Here is a 15,768-nt window from a genome sequence, read left to right as displayed (position 1 = left end):
TTTTTCAAAACCGTAGACTACTACAGAGATAATACTACAATGTGCATGTTCCCACCATCCGGAAGTTATTCACATTTCAGTTCTTTTCGAAGAAAAACATTCTAGATAAGGTTGAAGTTCCCGTTCTCCTCCCCGGTCGCAGTCCTTTCCTTCCCCAGAGGCACCCACTCTGACGACCGTGATGATCGTCTTTCCCGTCTGTGTTTCTCATCCATTACTTGAGAAGATAGTACGGATGCTGAAGCCGGACCAGGTCCGGTTGTTTTCTATGCCTGTAACCGATGATTTCGGTACGTCTGTGTCTCTCTAAACAATATTACATGGCTACTTTTTTGTTTTTCCAGTTTAACCATTATCTTTTGATTTCCTGCCATGGAAATCAAACACACCTATGCTTCTTATATTTCCCATCTCCCACTTGGTTATGATTTTCATTAGAAAATGTGTTTAGTATTTACATGATTGTAACTAAAAACTATTGACAGCCGAGGCATTTAGTATATGATGTTTAGTTTTCTTTTTCTGTACACTTTCTTAAAATTAAGAATCTTTGTTGTCATTTGCCTAGTTTTCTGTGTATGAGCTGCTAGTTTGTCCTTAAATTTATCCCTGGCAGTCCAACGCTCTTTGTAGTTCCTTCAAACATATAAGGTATTCTAGCATTTCCTCTTCTTGAGAAAATTTCTCCTGGAGCATTCTATTCGTTTGGCATCGGTGTGCACGAGGGTCTCGCTTAGCTGTTTTCTTGGGACCTCCCCAGCATCCTTCGTCTTGCTCTTCTTATTGTCATTTATATCCTGTGTTGCTGTCGAGAAGTCCAATGCTGTTCTGATTCCTGACCCATTTTTCTGATTTTGTTTTTCTTTCCTAAAGTTTTAGAATCTTCACTTTTTCCGCCGATGGAAATCTCACAGACATGGCCGGAGGGACTTGCGGGGAGTCTCTGTGCTAGGCTCTGAGCCTCTTCACTCCGGAGCCTTCGGTTCCGAGAAATTTTCCTGAGTTACTTCTCAGTGATTTGCCCACCTTTGTTTTCTTCATTCTCTGTTTCTCAAACCACTATTAATGTCAGATATTAGCCCTCCTAGACTGTTCTCTACATTTTATTTCCTTCTAAATTTGTATTCTTTTATCACTTTAAGAGCTATTTTTGTTCTCTTGACATTTAAAGTAGTATTTTGTTCTTGTTTCATGGATGCAAAATCAACTTATCTTTCTGAGGATATTGATAACTATTTTTTCTTTATTAGATTTTCTTCTCCCTGCCTAGAATCTGACCTTCAAGTTCCTTTTCCTAGTTGTTATAGCCCCTGTGTAGTATTAGAGCTTTTGTCCCCCCAAAAAATGTTTGGTAATTCTTTGTTATCTGCTCATGTTTAAGAGTGGGGGACTGAAAAGTTGCTTTTAGAACATAGAGCGAGAATGTCTCCAATAGGGGAGTAGCAGAGCCTTTTCTGGGAAATAACCATCAGTCCAATGGGAAGAAAGCTAAAGAGAATAACATTGGGTGTTCTCTTATGAGACTATCCAGCCAGATCACTGGACAGAGTTGTATAGATTAAAGATAATAAATACAAAGTCAAATGAATGTTCATTCTCTCTTCTTTTAAGAACTGTCCTGAAACTTTGAAGTTTGGTTGGTTATCCCAATAGAAATCTCTTCGTGGGAATGACTTGGTTTTTAGATTATTTTTACAAATGACTTTGAGAGTTTCAAATGCTCACATGTATTCCTTTGGCTTGCTCCCGTTTTGCCCTTGTGACGTCATTTTCCTTTCATTGGGCCAGTATATTAGATACAAGAACTCCAAGGGAATTACAGTGTTTTTCGGGTGGATTTTGCACCGATGGCTTTTCCCCCTTGTAGAAGCAGCAGTCATTTTCAGAGTGCTTAGAGGCAATGGGGCCAGGCTTCCTCTTTTCTTTGACTTCTATTGATGCCAACTTTTCCTGACGGCACCCCTTGCTTCAGAAACAGAAATGACTGGTCGGTGTAGCATCATTTGGGTTCATAGTCTTACCATTGATGGCTAACGTGGCAGGTCCGAGAGGCCGCACACCAAAGTCATAAGACTCCCTGGTGTTCTTACTGGAATGTCTTTATCTTTCTGGAACTCTGGCTGGCTGGGACTTCTTCAGGTTAGTGTTTTGATTAACGGAAGGAACGTAGCTTTGGGGAAAGAAGTCCTATCCTAGCTAATCCTTTCCTGGTGAGCCAAGAAAGATGGAGGAAGGCTGGACTGGAGAATAAAGGTGAGTAAAACAGAAAATAGTTTCATGTTTTTCTTATATATATATGATATCTTTTATAAGTTAAACAAAAGGTTATCTTGGCCATTCTCCTACAGTTTATCTGATGGAGACACAGAAGATAGGAGTATGGCCATCCCGTTCAGGTGTCCATTACAAAAATGTTTATTTGGTGTTTTTTAAAATATTCCAACATTATGGATTAATTGCCAGTGAGTTGCTATGTAAGTATTGCCTTTAAAAGACCATCATTTTTATGGGTCGTAATGCTTTGGAAGACTGTGAGTAGTTTAGCATCAATGATATATATATATGGAAGAATGGTGGCAGATAAAGCTGTATTATATATAGTTTTGGGGCTTGTTATGGAGGACCGGGCTAAAGATATTTTTATTTTATTATGCGACAATCCTTGAATATTTTTGAACAACACCATGACATGATGAGAATGGAATTTTAGAAATATTAATTGGACAGGAATATACAAAAAGGAAAATAACTCCTTTCAACAAGATATGTTGACGGTCACATGCCAAGTATGTGTTAGGCACTGGAGTTACAAAGATAAGGAAAACAGTCCCTGTCCTTAGAAATAACTTCAGGAGAAGACATATGAAAAGAAAAAAAAAATTTAATTAGGTAAGTCAATGATAACGGTTTAGCCGAGGAGCTGTAGAAGCATAGATAGAGGGAGGAAACTTAACTCACCTAGGAATTCCTGAAAGATTTTTCTGGTGGATATGATATCTTAACTGCATCTCAGAAAATGAAGGCATGTAGTAAAAAAATTAGGGAAGAACACTCCAGGCAGGAAAAGTATAACGAAGGCATGGAAATCGAGGCAAACTATGAGCATTTCTAGTTTGCTTTATTCTAAATCAAAGTAAAGAAAAAAGTAGTGTTAGAAGTTAACAAGGACTTTATATGTCTTCTTTGTATTCCAGGGGAGAGAGGCTATAGACCTGAACTAGGGAAGCTGTGGTAGGGATGGAGAGAAAGAGACAGTTTCTAAAAACTGTAGAGGTAAAATCATTACAACTGAAGGATTGGATTTTGGGAGTGAGACTAAAGAAGGAACGTGGAACTGCTCTTAGGTTTCTGCCTGGGTAATAAGGCAGGTGGGAGCCGTCAACTGGGAAGGAACAGGAGAGGAGCAAATCTGGAGTGAATGCAGTATTAGATATTTTGACATCCAGATCCAGCAGACTTTTAGATAAATATATCTAAAGCTTCGGAGGATGGGGTGGGGTATTGTAAAATTTAAGAAATTAATACATAATTATGTCAAACATTTTCCATTAAATATTTTCTTACTGAATTTATACCTCTTTATTGTAAAACTGCTTAAAGCAATTGTATCATGAATGATTATAAGATGTAACTACCATCCAAAGAAACTAACGCTTTTGCCAGCCGATCCAGAAACTCTCCATGTGCTTCATTCCGGTTTAAACCCTCTTCTTCTCCCCAAATGTAACTACGATCTTAACATTTATGGAAATGATTTTTTTTGCTTTTCTTGCAGTTTTATCACCCGTGTTCTGTTCTAAACACTGAACACGGGTGATAAATTTTTTCTGCCTTTTTTTATTCTTTGTCTTTTCAATCTCTTAATTTATAGATTCCTCCTCAATCTCTCTTGCCATTAATTTGTTGAAGAAACCAGGTTTTGATCTTTTAAATTTCCCAGTCTGGATTTTGCTGTTTGAATCCCTATGGGGAGGTTAACGTGTTTATTATTTGTCCTCCGTATTTCTCATAAATTGGTACTTGGCTCTAGAACTGAGCTGTCCAGTATGGTAGCCACTACCTACATGTGGCTGTTGAGCACTTGAAATGTGCCTCGTCCAAATTGAGATTTGCTATGAGTATAAAATGCCCACTTATTTTAAAGATTTATTACATAAAATATGAAATATGTCAATTTTTATATGGATTTGTGATAATATCTTCAATATGTTGGATTAAATTAAATCTATTTAAAAAATAATTTCCTCCTGGCTCTTTTTAGTCTTTGTAATGTGGACACTAGAAAGCTTAAATACATATATGGCTCGTGTTTTGTTTCTGTTGGACCGCACTGAGCTAGAGGCTTAATCAGATTCTGGTTTTTATTTTGGGAAGACTACGTAAGTGAGAATGTGTTCTTCCGTGAGGAGGCACATGACGCCTGGTTATCCTTGTGATGTCAGCAGTGATTGCTACTCAATGCCTAGATATCTTATATATTCGTTAGAGTTTGCAACATGGTGAGTTCTAATGAAATCACTCCTACTCATTTATTATGCCTTGTCTTTTATCTGGTTATTCAGTAGTGAAAGTCATGTAAGAAAGGTGGTATTAATGCTCGATTCTTTACCTTTATTAACCAATTTTAAAAATAAATGATCTCCCTATCTAAAAGTGATGAATCAGTTTCCTTGGTTTTATGAATTCACAGATTTAAACATATTTGATGTATTTCAGTGTACTGCCATTATTGTGCTTATTGCTGCCGAAACGGTCTCATCTTCGGCCTGTGGGAAACCGTTCACATTGGCCCCTGAGCCCTTTTGACACAACCATAACTAGTCTTCCTCAGCTTTTAATCTCTGTTGTGTCTTTAGTGGTATTCCTTTTTTTAATTACTGATATGGGCAATTTGTATCTTGTCTTTTTTTTTTTTCTTAGTCATGTCTGTTTTTATTCATCTTTTTAAAAAAACCTAGTTTTTGATTTCATGGATTTTTTCCTGTTTTTTTTTTGTTTGTTTGTTTTTTGTTTATTTCTCTCTTAAATTTATTTCCTTCCTTCTACTTGTGCTTAGTTTCTTAAACTGAAAGGTGATTTATTTGAGACTTTTATAAACATTTAATGTTGAAAATTTGTAAGTACTGCTTTAGCTCACTGTGTCCTACACATTTTGACATGTCGTATTTTCCTTTTTATTTCAAAATATTTTCTACTTTACCTTGAAACTTCCTCTTTGACCCCCGGATTATTTATATATGTATTGTTTAATTTTCAAATATTTAAGATTTCCCAGATTTATTATTGATTTCTGATTTAATTCTGTTGTGGCCAGTGAACATACTGTGTTATGATTTAATGCTTTTAATTTTATTCCGGTTTGTTTTGTTACCTAGCATATGATCTATCCTAGTTAATGTTTTATGTCAACCTGGAAAAAAAAAGTGTATTCTGTGGAGGATTCTATAATGTTGTTCAGATCTTCTACTTGTACCTTTTGTCAGTTACTAAGAGAGGAGGGTTGAACTCCCCAAGCATAACTGGATTTATCTTTTTTTCCATTTAGTGCTGTCAGTTTTTGCTTCCTGTATCTTGAAGCTCTATTGTTAGTTATATACACTTTTAGGATTATGTCTTCTTGATGAATAAAACCTTTTATCATTATGTAATATTTTTCTTTATCCCTGGTAGTTGTCCTTGTTCAGAGTCTAGTTTTTCTGTTCTTATTATAGCTACTTCAGTTTTTTTGTTTTTGTTTTTTTTTTTTTAGTATTTGCCTGGCCTGACTTTCCCTATCGTTCACTTTCTTTTGCCCAAACCTTTCATCTTTCCATATACAGTATGTAACTTCCTTTCAAACAAGGAAGTTTATGGCTGAATATATTTATTTATTTTCTAAATCTGTAATTACATAAAAAGTAGTTACAGAACAGTAACTACTGTTACTGTTTCAAAAAAATGAACTTACTAAATAGAGTTCAAATTTTATTTATAGTGCTTTTTCTTTTTAATCTGATGGCATATTGTATAAGTACTGTGTTCAAAATTTACTTGGGATAATCTTCTCTACCACCATTTATTCTGGTTATGTTATTCTTTGAAATAAACTATAGTTAAGTTCTTTTGTTTCTTTGTGTTCAATTTTAAGATCCTTCCCATCCGTGTTGTTCGTTTGTTTGTTTTAGTATGTAAAACATTAACACATTTACAAAAATCATAATTATGCAAAATAGTGAGACCTGGGAAAGTGTCGTGGTCTCCATCCACCGTGGAAGGTAACCAGTCTCTCTGGTATCTTTTTGTCTGGTGTTTCTTTTGCTAAAACAAGAACAGTTACATGTGTATTTTCTTATTTTCCATCTTTTTTCTTACAGGGAATTATTCTTGATACTCCTTTGCACTTTTTTTTTTTTAAATAATAGACCTTTATTTACAGGTTTTTGTAAGTTTACAGACAAATTGAGGGTGATGTACAGAGATCCATTCTACCCCTTACGTCCTTCTACCGCAACCCCCCACCCCAGTTTCCCCTAATAAAGTTCCTTTATGTCTTTTTATGGCTTTACAGCTCATTTCTTTTTAAACACTCATTACAATTACATTGTATGGATATGCCAGGGTCTGTTATCCATTCGTATATTAAAGGACATCTTTGTTGCTTCCAGGTTTTGGCAATTATGAATAAAGCAGCTATAAATCTTTGTGTGCAGGTTTTTGCGTGAATATATAAATATGCAGCTCATTGGGTAAATATCAAGTATCAGATTACTGGATTATATGGAAAGATTATGTTTCGTTTTTTAAGAAACTGCCAAACAATCTTACAAAATGGCTTTACCATTTTGCATTTATACCAGCAACAAGTAAGGGTTCCTATTATTCTACATTCTCACCAGAATTTGATGGCGTCGGTGTTTTGGGTTTTGGCCTTTCTAATAGGTGTATAGTGGTATCTCACTGTTGTTTTAATTTGTCATTCCCTCCTGACATATGATGTTGAGCATCTTTTTATATGCTTATTTGCCATCTATATCTGATGAGATGTTTAAGTCTTTTGTCTTTTTTAATTGGATCGTTTGTTTTCTTATTGAGTTCGAAGAGTTCTTTGTATACTTTAGATACCTATCTTTTCTCAGATACTTGTTTTGTAAATGTTTTCTCTCAATGGGTAGCTTGTCTTCATTCTCTTGACAGTGTCTCTATCTTTTAATTTTTCTTATTATATTTTAAGTGAGCTTTTAGAAAGAAACATAGATCTTTTTATTTTAAAAAATCTAATGATCAATTTCTGTTTTTTAATTGGGATATTTAGATTATTTATATTTAATGTAATTTTTTTTAAATTATGGTAAAATACACATAACATTTACCATCTTAACCATTTTTAAGTGTACATTCACAACCATCACCACCATCCATCTCCAGAATGCTTTATCGTACAAGACAGAAATTCTGTACTTATAACCACCTGTTCCCTCTTTCCCCACCCTTGGCAATCACCATTCTGTTTTCTGGCTCTATGAGTCTGACTACTCCAGGTAGCTCACAGAAGTACAATCATACGGCATTTGTCCTTTTTATAACTGGCTTATTTCACTTAGCATAATGTCCTCGAGGTTCATCCCGGTTGTAGCGAATGTCAGAATTTCCTCCCTTTTTGAGGCTGAATACCATTCTATTGTAAGTAGATACGACATTTTAGAAAATCCATTCATTCAAATCGGAAGCCTTGCTGGGTAGAGTCTTTGTGGTTGTAGATTCTTGTTTTTCATAACTTTGAATAATTCTTGCCAGTCCCTTCTGGCCTGAAAGTTTCTGTTGAAAAATCAGCAGACATTCTTATGGGGGTACCCTCGTAAATAACTAGCTACCTTTCTCTTGCTGCTTTTAAGATTCTTTCTCTCCTTTTTTTTTGATAACAGTTACCCTAATGGGTGTGAAGTGGTCTACATTTACGGTAATTGTTGATGTGTTTGAATTTAATGCTACCATTTTGTTATATAGTTCCTGTTTGTCTCTTTTGTTTTTTGTTACTCTATTTCCCATTTCCTGGAGTCTTGAATTATTTAAATATGTTTTAGTATTCCATTTTAATGTATCTGTTGGTAAAGGGGACTTGCAGGTATAATTAAAGACTATTAGATGGAGAGCTAAACCTGGATTGCCTTTGTGGGCCCAGTGTAATGACAAGGATACTTATAAGAGGGAGGCAGGGCGATCAAAGTCAGGACAAGGAGATGTGTTGAAAGCAGAGGTTGGAGTGATTTGCTTTGAATGGGGAAAGGGGCCGTGAGCCAAGGGTGCAGGCAGCCTCTGGAAGCTGGAAAAGCCAAGGAACCGGATTCTTCCCTACAACCCCAGAAGGAACACAGACCTGTTGACACCTTGATTATAGCTCGTAAGACCCATTTTGGCTTCGGACCTCCAGAACCATAAGATAAGACATTTGCGTTGTCCTAAACCAGCAATTTTTTACAGCAGCAATAGGAAACTAATTCAGCCCCAGTGTGCACCATGCGGGAGCCAGTCTGGCAGGCGTGAGGGTGGTCGGCATCATAGTTTGGCTCTCAACGCCTTTGCTCTGTTGATCCCAGTCATTTCCACAGTTGTGTGACTCAGGATTTCCGACCATAATTTAAAGGACCTTTTCCTCCGGCTCCATGCTCTTTCTGATCTTTCTATAAACACTCAAGCTCCCAAGATCCCCCAGTCCTGGTGTTCTGGCTCAAAAAGAGAGAAAAGAATCTTTAGGGATATGCCAGTTATCACGCTCAGTGCTGCCACGAGGAGGTGTATTCATTCCCGGGGCCACCTCGGTTTGGGTCTAGAGAGTCTAGAGTTTTTCTTCTAGGATTCTAGCTGCCTTAGGGTGTAAGCTGGGTGATATAGGAGATAAAAGGCAAATCAGGGTCATTCTTTGAGTTTTGAGTTTCCTACCTGGCTCACCTGCTTTATTTATTTTTCGAACTCTTAGATAATTACTTTATGTCTTTTGTCCAGGACTTTTAGTTGTAATCAGTGGGAGAGAGGGGATGGAGTATACTTAATCTTAACCAGAACAAGAACTTTCTTCATTTTTTTTTGTTACTTTTAAAAAATGTCCTGCTTTTTTCCCCTTCTATTTATCTTAAGGCATTATCTGTTTTTAATTAACTTTTATGTTCTTTCTAGTTTAGTGTACATTTCTAAAATAATTTCTTTCTATTTCTTTCCTGAGTTATTTCACATGCTTTGTGAGTTTTCTGAATTTTGGATTATATTGTTCTTTCATTCTCCTATTATTGTTTTGTGTCCTTTTGCTTGTTTTGAAATGCTAGGTTATGATTTTCATGTATTTTGTAGGCACGTCTTCTGGAGGGCTATTATTGCCTGTAGGGGTAGCCTTCTTTTTAAGTTTTTTTTGTGTAATATATTTTTATGGCATTTTCCCTCAATCCTTCTGCTGCTCAGTTTTATATGAAATGACTTTTCTTGCTTGTAGAAGGAAGCCTGAATTTCATGGCTCTAGAGCTCTCTCTTCTGTTATTTTTGTGAAGTGTTTCAATGTACGCCTGCTTGCTTTTCCAAAATCTCCTGACTTTGTCCCTCTCCCTGACTTTTATCTGGCTTTCTCTTTTGTCCCCATGTGGTTCAATTTAAATTCTGTCCCTAGTAGTTTTGTCTTAGGCCTGAAAGGCGGGAAGAAGGGGGCGGGGTTGGCTGATTCGTTTTGGGAATTCACGAGACTCATACTTACCACAGACCCTTGCACTCACCTGAGAACTGGTGTGCGAGTCTCCTCTCCGTGTCAGGGGCTTGTCTCACCTGGGCTCCCACCCCTGAACCCGTGACTCCTCTACCTTCTTCCTCACACGTGGGCCACACAGCCTCACAGGTGTTCCTGGTTTGAGATTCGGAGTTCTGGAGACTCCTTGTTATTTGGTTTTGTTTTATTTCTTTATTTTTCTTTCTTTTTTTTTTTTTAATGATGACATTGGCTAACAAAGTCTAATAAATTTCAGCTGTACACTTTAACAGTAAGGCATATATATATATTTACATTGTGTGTTCACCTCCCATAGTTAGATTTTTTTCTGTCACCACAGCCTACAGCACCTGGTCTTCCTAGGTGGTCTCCCATCCAAGTACTAACCAAGCCCAACACTGCTTAGCTTCCAAAATCAGAAGAGATCGAGCAGTTCAGGGTGGCATAGCGGTAGACCATCTAGTGGGCAATTCAGGGAGGTTAAAGAAACTGTACTGCCACTTCCAACATCCTCCACCTCAGTTACTTTGATGAAAAGATGTGCTCTTCTGCTCAGAGGGCTTCTGGATGGGAAATTTAAAGGGGAGAAGCGAAGGTTTAGAATATTCAGTGATGGATGTAGACAAGGAGCTTTCAGGTCAGGAGCAGATGAGGGTAAGGTGAGGCACAGGCGAGGGTGGGGACCATGAACAGCGGGGCTGCCAGCCTTTGTGAACGTGTGACCGTTGCAGGTGTCACCGCCCATGAAGCCTCAGAGGAGGCTGATAGTTGGTTTAGGATTACAGTTAGGATTGTAGGTGTGCCTTGTTGGTCTTATTGAAGGACCATGTTGTCACAGGTGGTTGAGATAGCTTTTGGGAGAGGAATTCCATTCCCAGGTGTGAAGGGAAGTGAAGCAGGGATGGGCAGCTAAGTGGGAGGCCGTGGGAAGGCCCTAGGGACCGGGTGTAAAGAGCAAATCCAGTGAGGGGGTGGCGTGCGGATGTGCCTGCTGGAGATGTGTCAGGGCGTAGCGGTAAGATTTTTTTTTAGGTAAAACAGATACAGATTAAAAACTAAAAAGTTTCCATGTCAGCTGCAGTTTAATGTATTTGATCCTTATGAAGGTTATTAAATGCTTCGGAATTTCTAGTTTCTCAACAAATGGTAAATCAGTAAGCAGTTTTACTCTAAAACTATATATTGTCATAGGAGCTTAGGAGCCACAAGTAAAAACCACAGGCTTAAGAAACTTTGGAACAAATATTCCTAAAAAACACATCGTTAGCCCGAGTCACGTGTTTATAGCTATGTACATAGAGCACAGAGCTTTTCTAACATCCTCATTGTGGCGACAAGGCAAAATTAATTTTGATATGAGCACATTATTTCTAAACATTGTGTATAGTTACTTTCCTTATAGCTTAATATTCCTTAAGAAAGTGTTGGAAATTAATTACAAATTTTCTATTTTGGCATTTTAATGAGTGCAAAGTATTTTAACAAGACTTTGCAAACAATGTGTGTGTGTTTTTTTAAAGAAATGTGACAATCCACAAGTAACATTATGCTTAATATTTTCCTGAAATAAAGATTATTTGTGGTAGGAAGTTGCAAATTACTTCACATATTTAAAGGAAACACCAGTAAGCTGTCAGCTCTGTCATTTACCACAGTTTAATAAAGAAATTTCTTTAATAAGATTGCTCCAAATGAAGTTTGTAGCGAAGAATGGAGTAATTGCCTGTCGCACTGTAAAAAATCAGTTTCACAAAATCCTTGGAATGTTTCTTTACACTCATTTCCACATTGCTTGAACTTAAATATAGAGCTACAAAAACAAAAAAGCAAAAAATTATCAAAAAGCTTACCACCCCCCCTCGACATAGTTAAGATCTTATAGCTGGAATGTAAACATTGTCTCACTATTAACACAAATATTAAATAGAACATTTTAATGTTTTGCTATGACATTTTAATGAGAATACTGGAACGAATGTGAAAGGTTTTGAGTTTTACGTACGGATGGGACAGCGATTGATTTCTCTGTTCTCTGCTGCAACTGACTTGTTGAAAAGATTGTCATGTTGTTCAAAGTTAACAAAGTACAAAATGCCTAACTGAGTCTTTTTAGAAAATGTCAGGTCTCGCTTTTGCAATTATCATTGGATATATGGGTTTGGGGTTTTAATCGTGTGGAGCAGTTATTGTGTGATTATTTCAGTTTTTTCAAGTTTTTTATATTATGGTATAAGTTAGAGATGCTAAAAGTCTTTTTAGAAAATCGTGGTGAGATATTTTGTGTTCAGAAAAAAATTTTGTTGACTTTAAAGAATATTTATTTCTTCTACTGTATAAAATGTATCAGTTTTTCTTAAGAAATATTTTGGGAATTCTAAATTAGAATTTGTTTCTGAATCTTTCACAATATTACCTTTATTTTAATGTTATGTCTCTTTCAAAGATGAAGGCACATTGTACTGACCCTAGGATCCCACATGACTGAGTTTGTATCCTAATTTCGAAGAGAGGAAAAGTTTGCTAGATTTGGACAGAGTTGGAGGGGGGACACAATTTGTCGCCAAATAAGTTTGGAAAAACGCTGCTTCGCACATCCACTTCAGTAAAATTAGAACGAATGTTGGTCTGTTTTTGACACAGCAAGTCCTATAGTAAAGAAACCTGTTTAATCTTATACTGTTAAACCCAGTATTTCTCAAATTTATTTAATCTGAAGACCTTGTATACAAACATTTATAGCAGCATTATTCATAACAGTTAAAATGTGAAAGCAACCCAATGTCCATCGATTGATGAATGGATATTCAAAATGTATCTATTTTTATATATATCCATGTAGTGTATCTGTTCAATGGAATATTATTCAACTATTAAAAGGAATGAAGTAGTGATACCTGCTACAGTATCAACCTTGAGAACACTACGCTAAGCAAAAGCAGGGAAAAGACCATATAATGTATGATTCCATTTACATGAAACATCCATAATAGGCAAATCTATAAAGACAGAAAGTAGACTAATGTTTGCCATGTGCTGGGGGCAGGGGAAATGGAGAGTGACTGCTAAGAACTTTTTTCGCCTACAGCACCTGGTCTTCCTAGATGGTCTCTCATCCAAGTACTAACCAGGCCCGACCCTGCTTAGCTTCTGAGATGGGATCAGTCACATTCAGGGTTGGCGTGGCTATAGACTTCGATATGTCTTTCTTTTTGAGATGATGAAAATGTTTTACAGTTCGATAGTGGTGATGGCTGCTCAATTCTATGAATATACTAAAACCTGCTGAATCGTATACTTTAAAATGGTAAATTTGATCATATGTGAATTATATGTCAAATAAGCTGTTATTTAAAAAATAGCCATACAATAGAGGCTATCGCAACAACTAAGGTGAGAAGTGATAAAGGCTTAAGATAGAAAGGTACTTAGAGAATGCAGAGGGGGAGCTGAAGAGCCTCAAGGACAGATGTTTACTTACAGGGATGCAAAGTCACCAGGGCCAAAACCTTAAGAAGACAGGGCTATAATGGATCCCCTGATGCACAAATTTGCACTCGAGCAGAGGCTAGCTTCACCGAGGATGAAGGAATTCTGTATGCACAGTAAATAAAAATCCCGTAACAAAAATGATTGCTTCTTTAGTCATCTCTAGACAACAGGGATGGCTAAAGCAGGGCACAAAGTTGTGGCCACGCATTTATATTTTCATAACTGAAACATTTTTCATGCTGCCAGTAGAGCTTGGGTAATCTAAGTTGAATACTGATGTGCCTTAGACTAAGTTGCTACTTAACAGGGTGAAGTGCTCTATGGGGGACGATAAGAGGACATGGCGGTTGCCTGCAGAGAATATAGTCTTATTTACCCAGTATGATCCACTCCAAGTCTGTCCTCACCTTTCAGGAGGAAAGACACCCATGTGACCTGCCAAGTGTTACAGAGAGGGCAGTGGACCACATGGAATATATGTTTGGGAAAGAGAACACAGATTTTAGGGTTATCTTGTTTTTGCCATCATGTGGAAAAGGCCGACTTCTTGGAGTTGGGTCCTCATTTTAGTCAGCAACTTGACCCAGGTGGGGAAACACTTCAACCTTCTACCGCCTTAGGTGCCAAGGTCACGATGTTCTCTTTGGGGCTGAGGAAGGCGCAGCCGGTGTCAGTGCTGCTGTCCACTTTACTCTCCCAGGCTGGGGTTGTGGTCGGCAAGAATTTTAGACCCTCCTTAAGAGTTCATTGCATGGCGAAGGCTCATAAGAGGCATTTCAGATGAGGCAGCAACGGAAGGTCTGACATTAGCGGACTCTCATTCCCCAAACCCAAGCTACCTGTGTAATGCCAAGTCTTCAGCTGCGGGAAGCCAGTGTGTTGCTAAGACTCTTAGCAGGGATTTAAAGAATGGCTTCTCTAGAGGATTGCATCTAACACAGAGCTGAATGTTTATCATGTTTACTGATTTCTCTTTATTATAGATTTCTGAGATAGGTTGGGGAGAAGGAAGGAGCCTTAGTCTTGGAGTCATAAGAGCTACGCAGCCCCAGACAGGCTTGGAGAGGCCATGTGATATTAGCAAAGTCCTTCTGGAGTCTCACTGAGCTGGATCTGAATACTGATGTGCCTTAGACTAAGTCTCTGCTTAATCTGTGGCCTCACCTGTGCAGTGGGGATAACCACCCTCTGCAGAATTGTTAAAAGGATTAAATGCAATAATGTATGGAGGACACTGGGGCATGGCATAGCTATTACGGCACAAGTGACTTAACTTTTCAGAGATCGTTTCCTGTTAAAGAGTGAAGACAATGCCTTATGCCTTTTAGGGCAATAGAGAGGATAAAATGAGATAATGTGTGCGATTATGTTATATGAATGTATTATTGAGGTTTAATTAGAGAAGACCTTCACAAGGATCTTGGTAATTCATTCCAGAGTTTTAGCACTAACACATGTATCCTTATGTTGAACTAGAATTTTTTTCTCCTTCATTATTGTTCTTTTCATCTCACTTGACCTTCCAAGAACACAGATTTTTGATGTTCATCCTTTTTCATGCAAATTCTCATGCGCTAAAAGATATAATCCATTCACCCTTACCCTTTAGGTTAAAAAAATTTTTTTGGTTATTACTTGCAATCATTTTCTTATGTGTAATTCTTTCTTTATTCTGAACCCTTTCTAACTTCTCCACGGCTTATGGTGCTCAGAGTAGAAATTGACCTTCAAGAATTTCTCAGACTATAGAGGAAAGATTACTTTCTATCTCTCATTCCCCATCAATATATATATATATGTGTGTGTGTGTATATATATTTATTATAAAAGTAATGTCATCATTTTATGTATACTTTGGATAAGAGGGAAGAAAGATTAACCTATACACAGTTCCATCAGTACAGTTAATAGTAGTTTTATGACTGTGAACCTGTCATTTTTATATACATACTTTACATATCTTTATATATCTTTATATATCTTGTATAAGCACAATCATATACAAATATGAATCTTGCTTTTTTTCTCTTGCAATGTTTTTTGCACTGTTGCATGTCTTTAGTGCTTGTCTCATGGAATTCGGAGGATTCCATGCTTTGAGTGCTTTACTTAGCATAGTGTCTGACATATAGTGAGTGTCAATAAGTAGGAGCTAGTTGTTCTTCTATGACTTACCCATGGTTTGTATTATTTCCTTATGGTTGCCCTGAAGTGGATTTCCTGGATCAGGTACGCTTTAGGCTCTTGATCCATGGTACCCGCCACATTGCTTTCTAAAAGGGTCATTTCAATTTACAAAGCCCTTGGTACTACTCAAGAGTTTCCTCAATCCTAATTAGTACTTGAAGTCCCTTCCACCCTTTATTTTTAGGTTTGGTAAGCTAATTTAGTAGGTAAAGATGTTACCTCGTTACTTCAAGCTTTAGTGTTTAATAACTACCAGTGTTGAACTTTTTTGTTGAATGTTTTTTAGCAATATTTTCTCTTTGTAGGGTCTGCTTATGACCTATTTAACAGTTGGAATCACTTAACATTTCCTATTGAATTACATGGGC

The 15,768-nt window shown here is 37.2% G+C and overlaps 1 pseudogene; it reads right to left on the bottom strand.

Moving 5' to 3' along the window:
- Positions 1-10,062: 10,062 nt before the first annotated feature.
- LOC112478599 lies at positions 10,063-10,180 on the bottom strand (annotated as a pseudogene).
- Positions 10,181-15,768: the final 5,588 nt, after the last annotated feature.

The sequence above is a fragment of the Pteropus alecto genome, unplaced genomic scaffold, assembly GCF_000325575.1.
Source record: "Pteropus alecto unplaced genomic scaffold, ASM32557v1 scaffold61, whole genome shotgun sequence".
Lineage (NCBI taxonomy): Eukaryota > Metazoa > Chordata > Mammalia > Chiroptera > Pteropodidae > Pteropus > Pteropus alecto.
The sequence above is the reverse complement of the archived record's forward strand: the minus strand, read 5'-3'. Positions and strand labels throughout refer to the sequence as shown.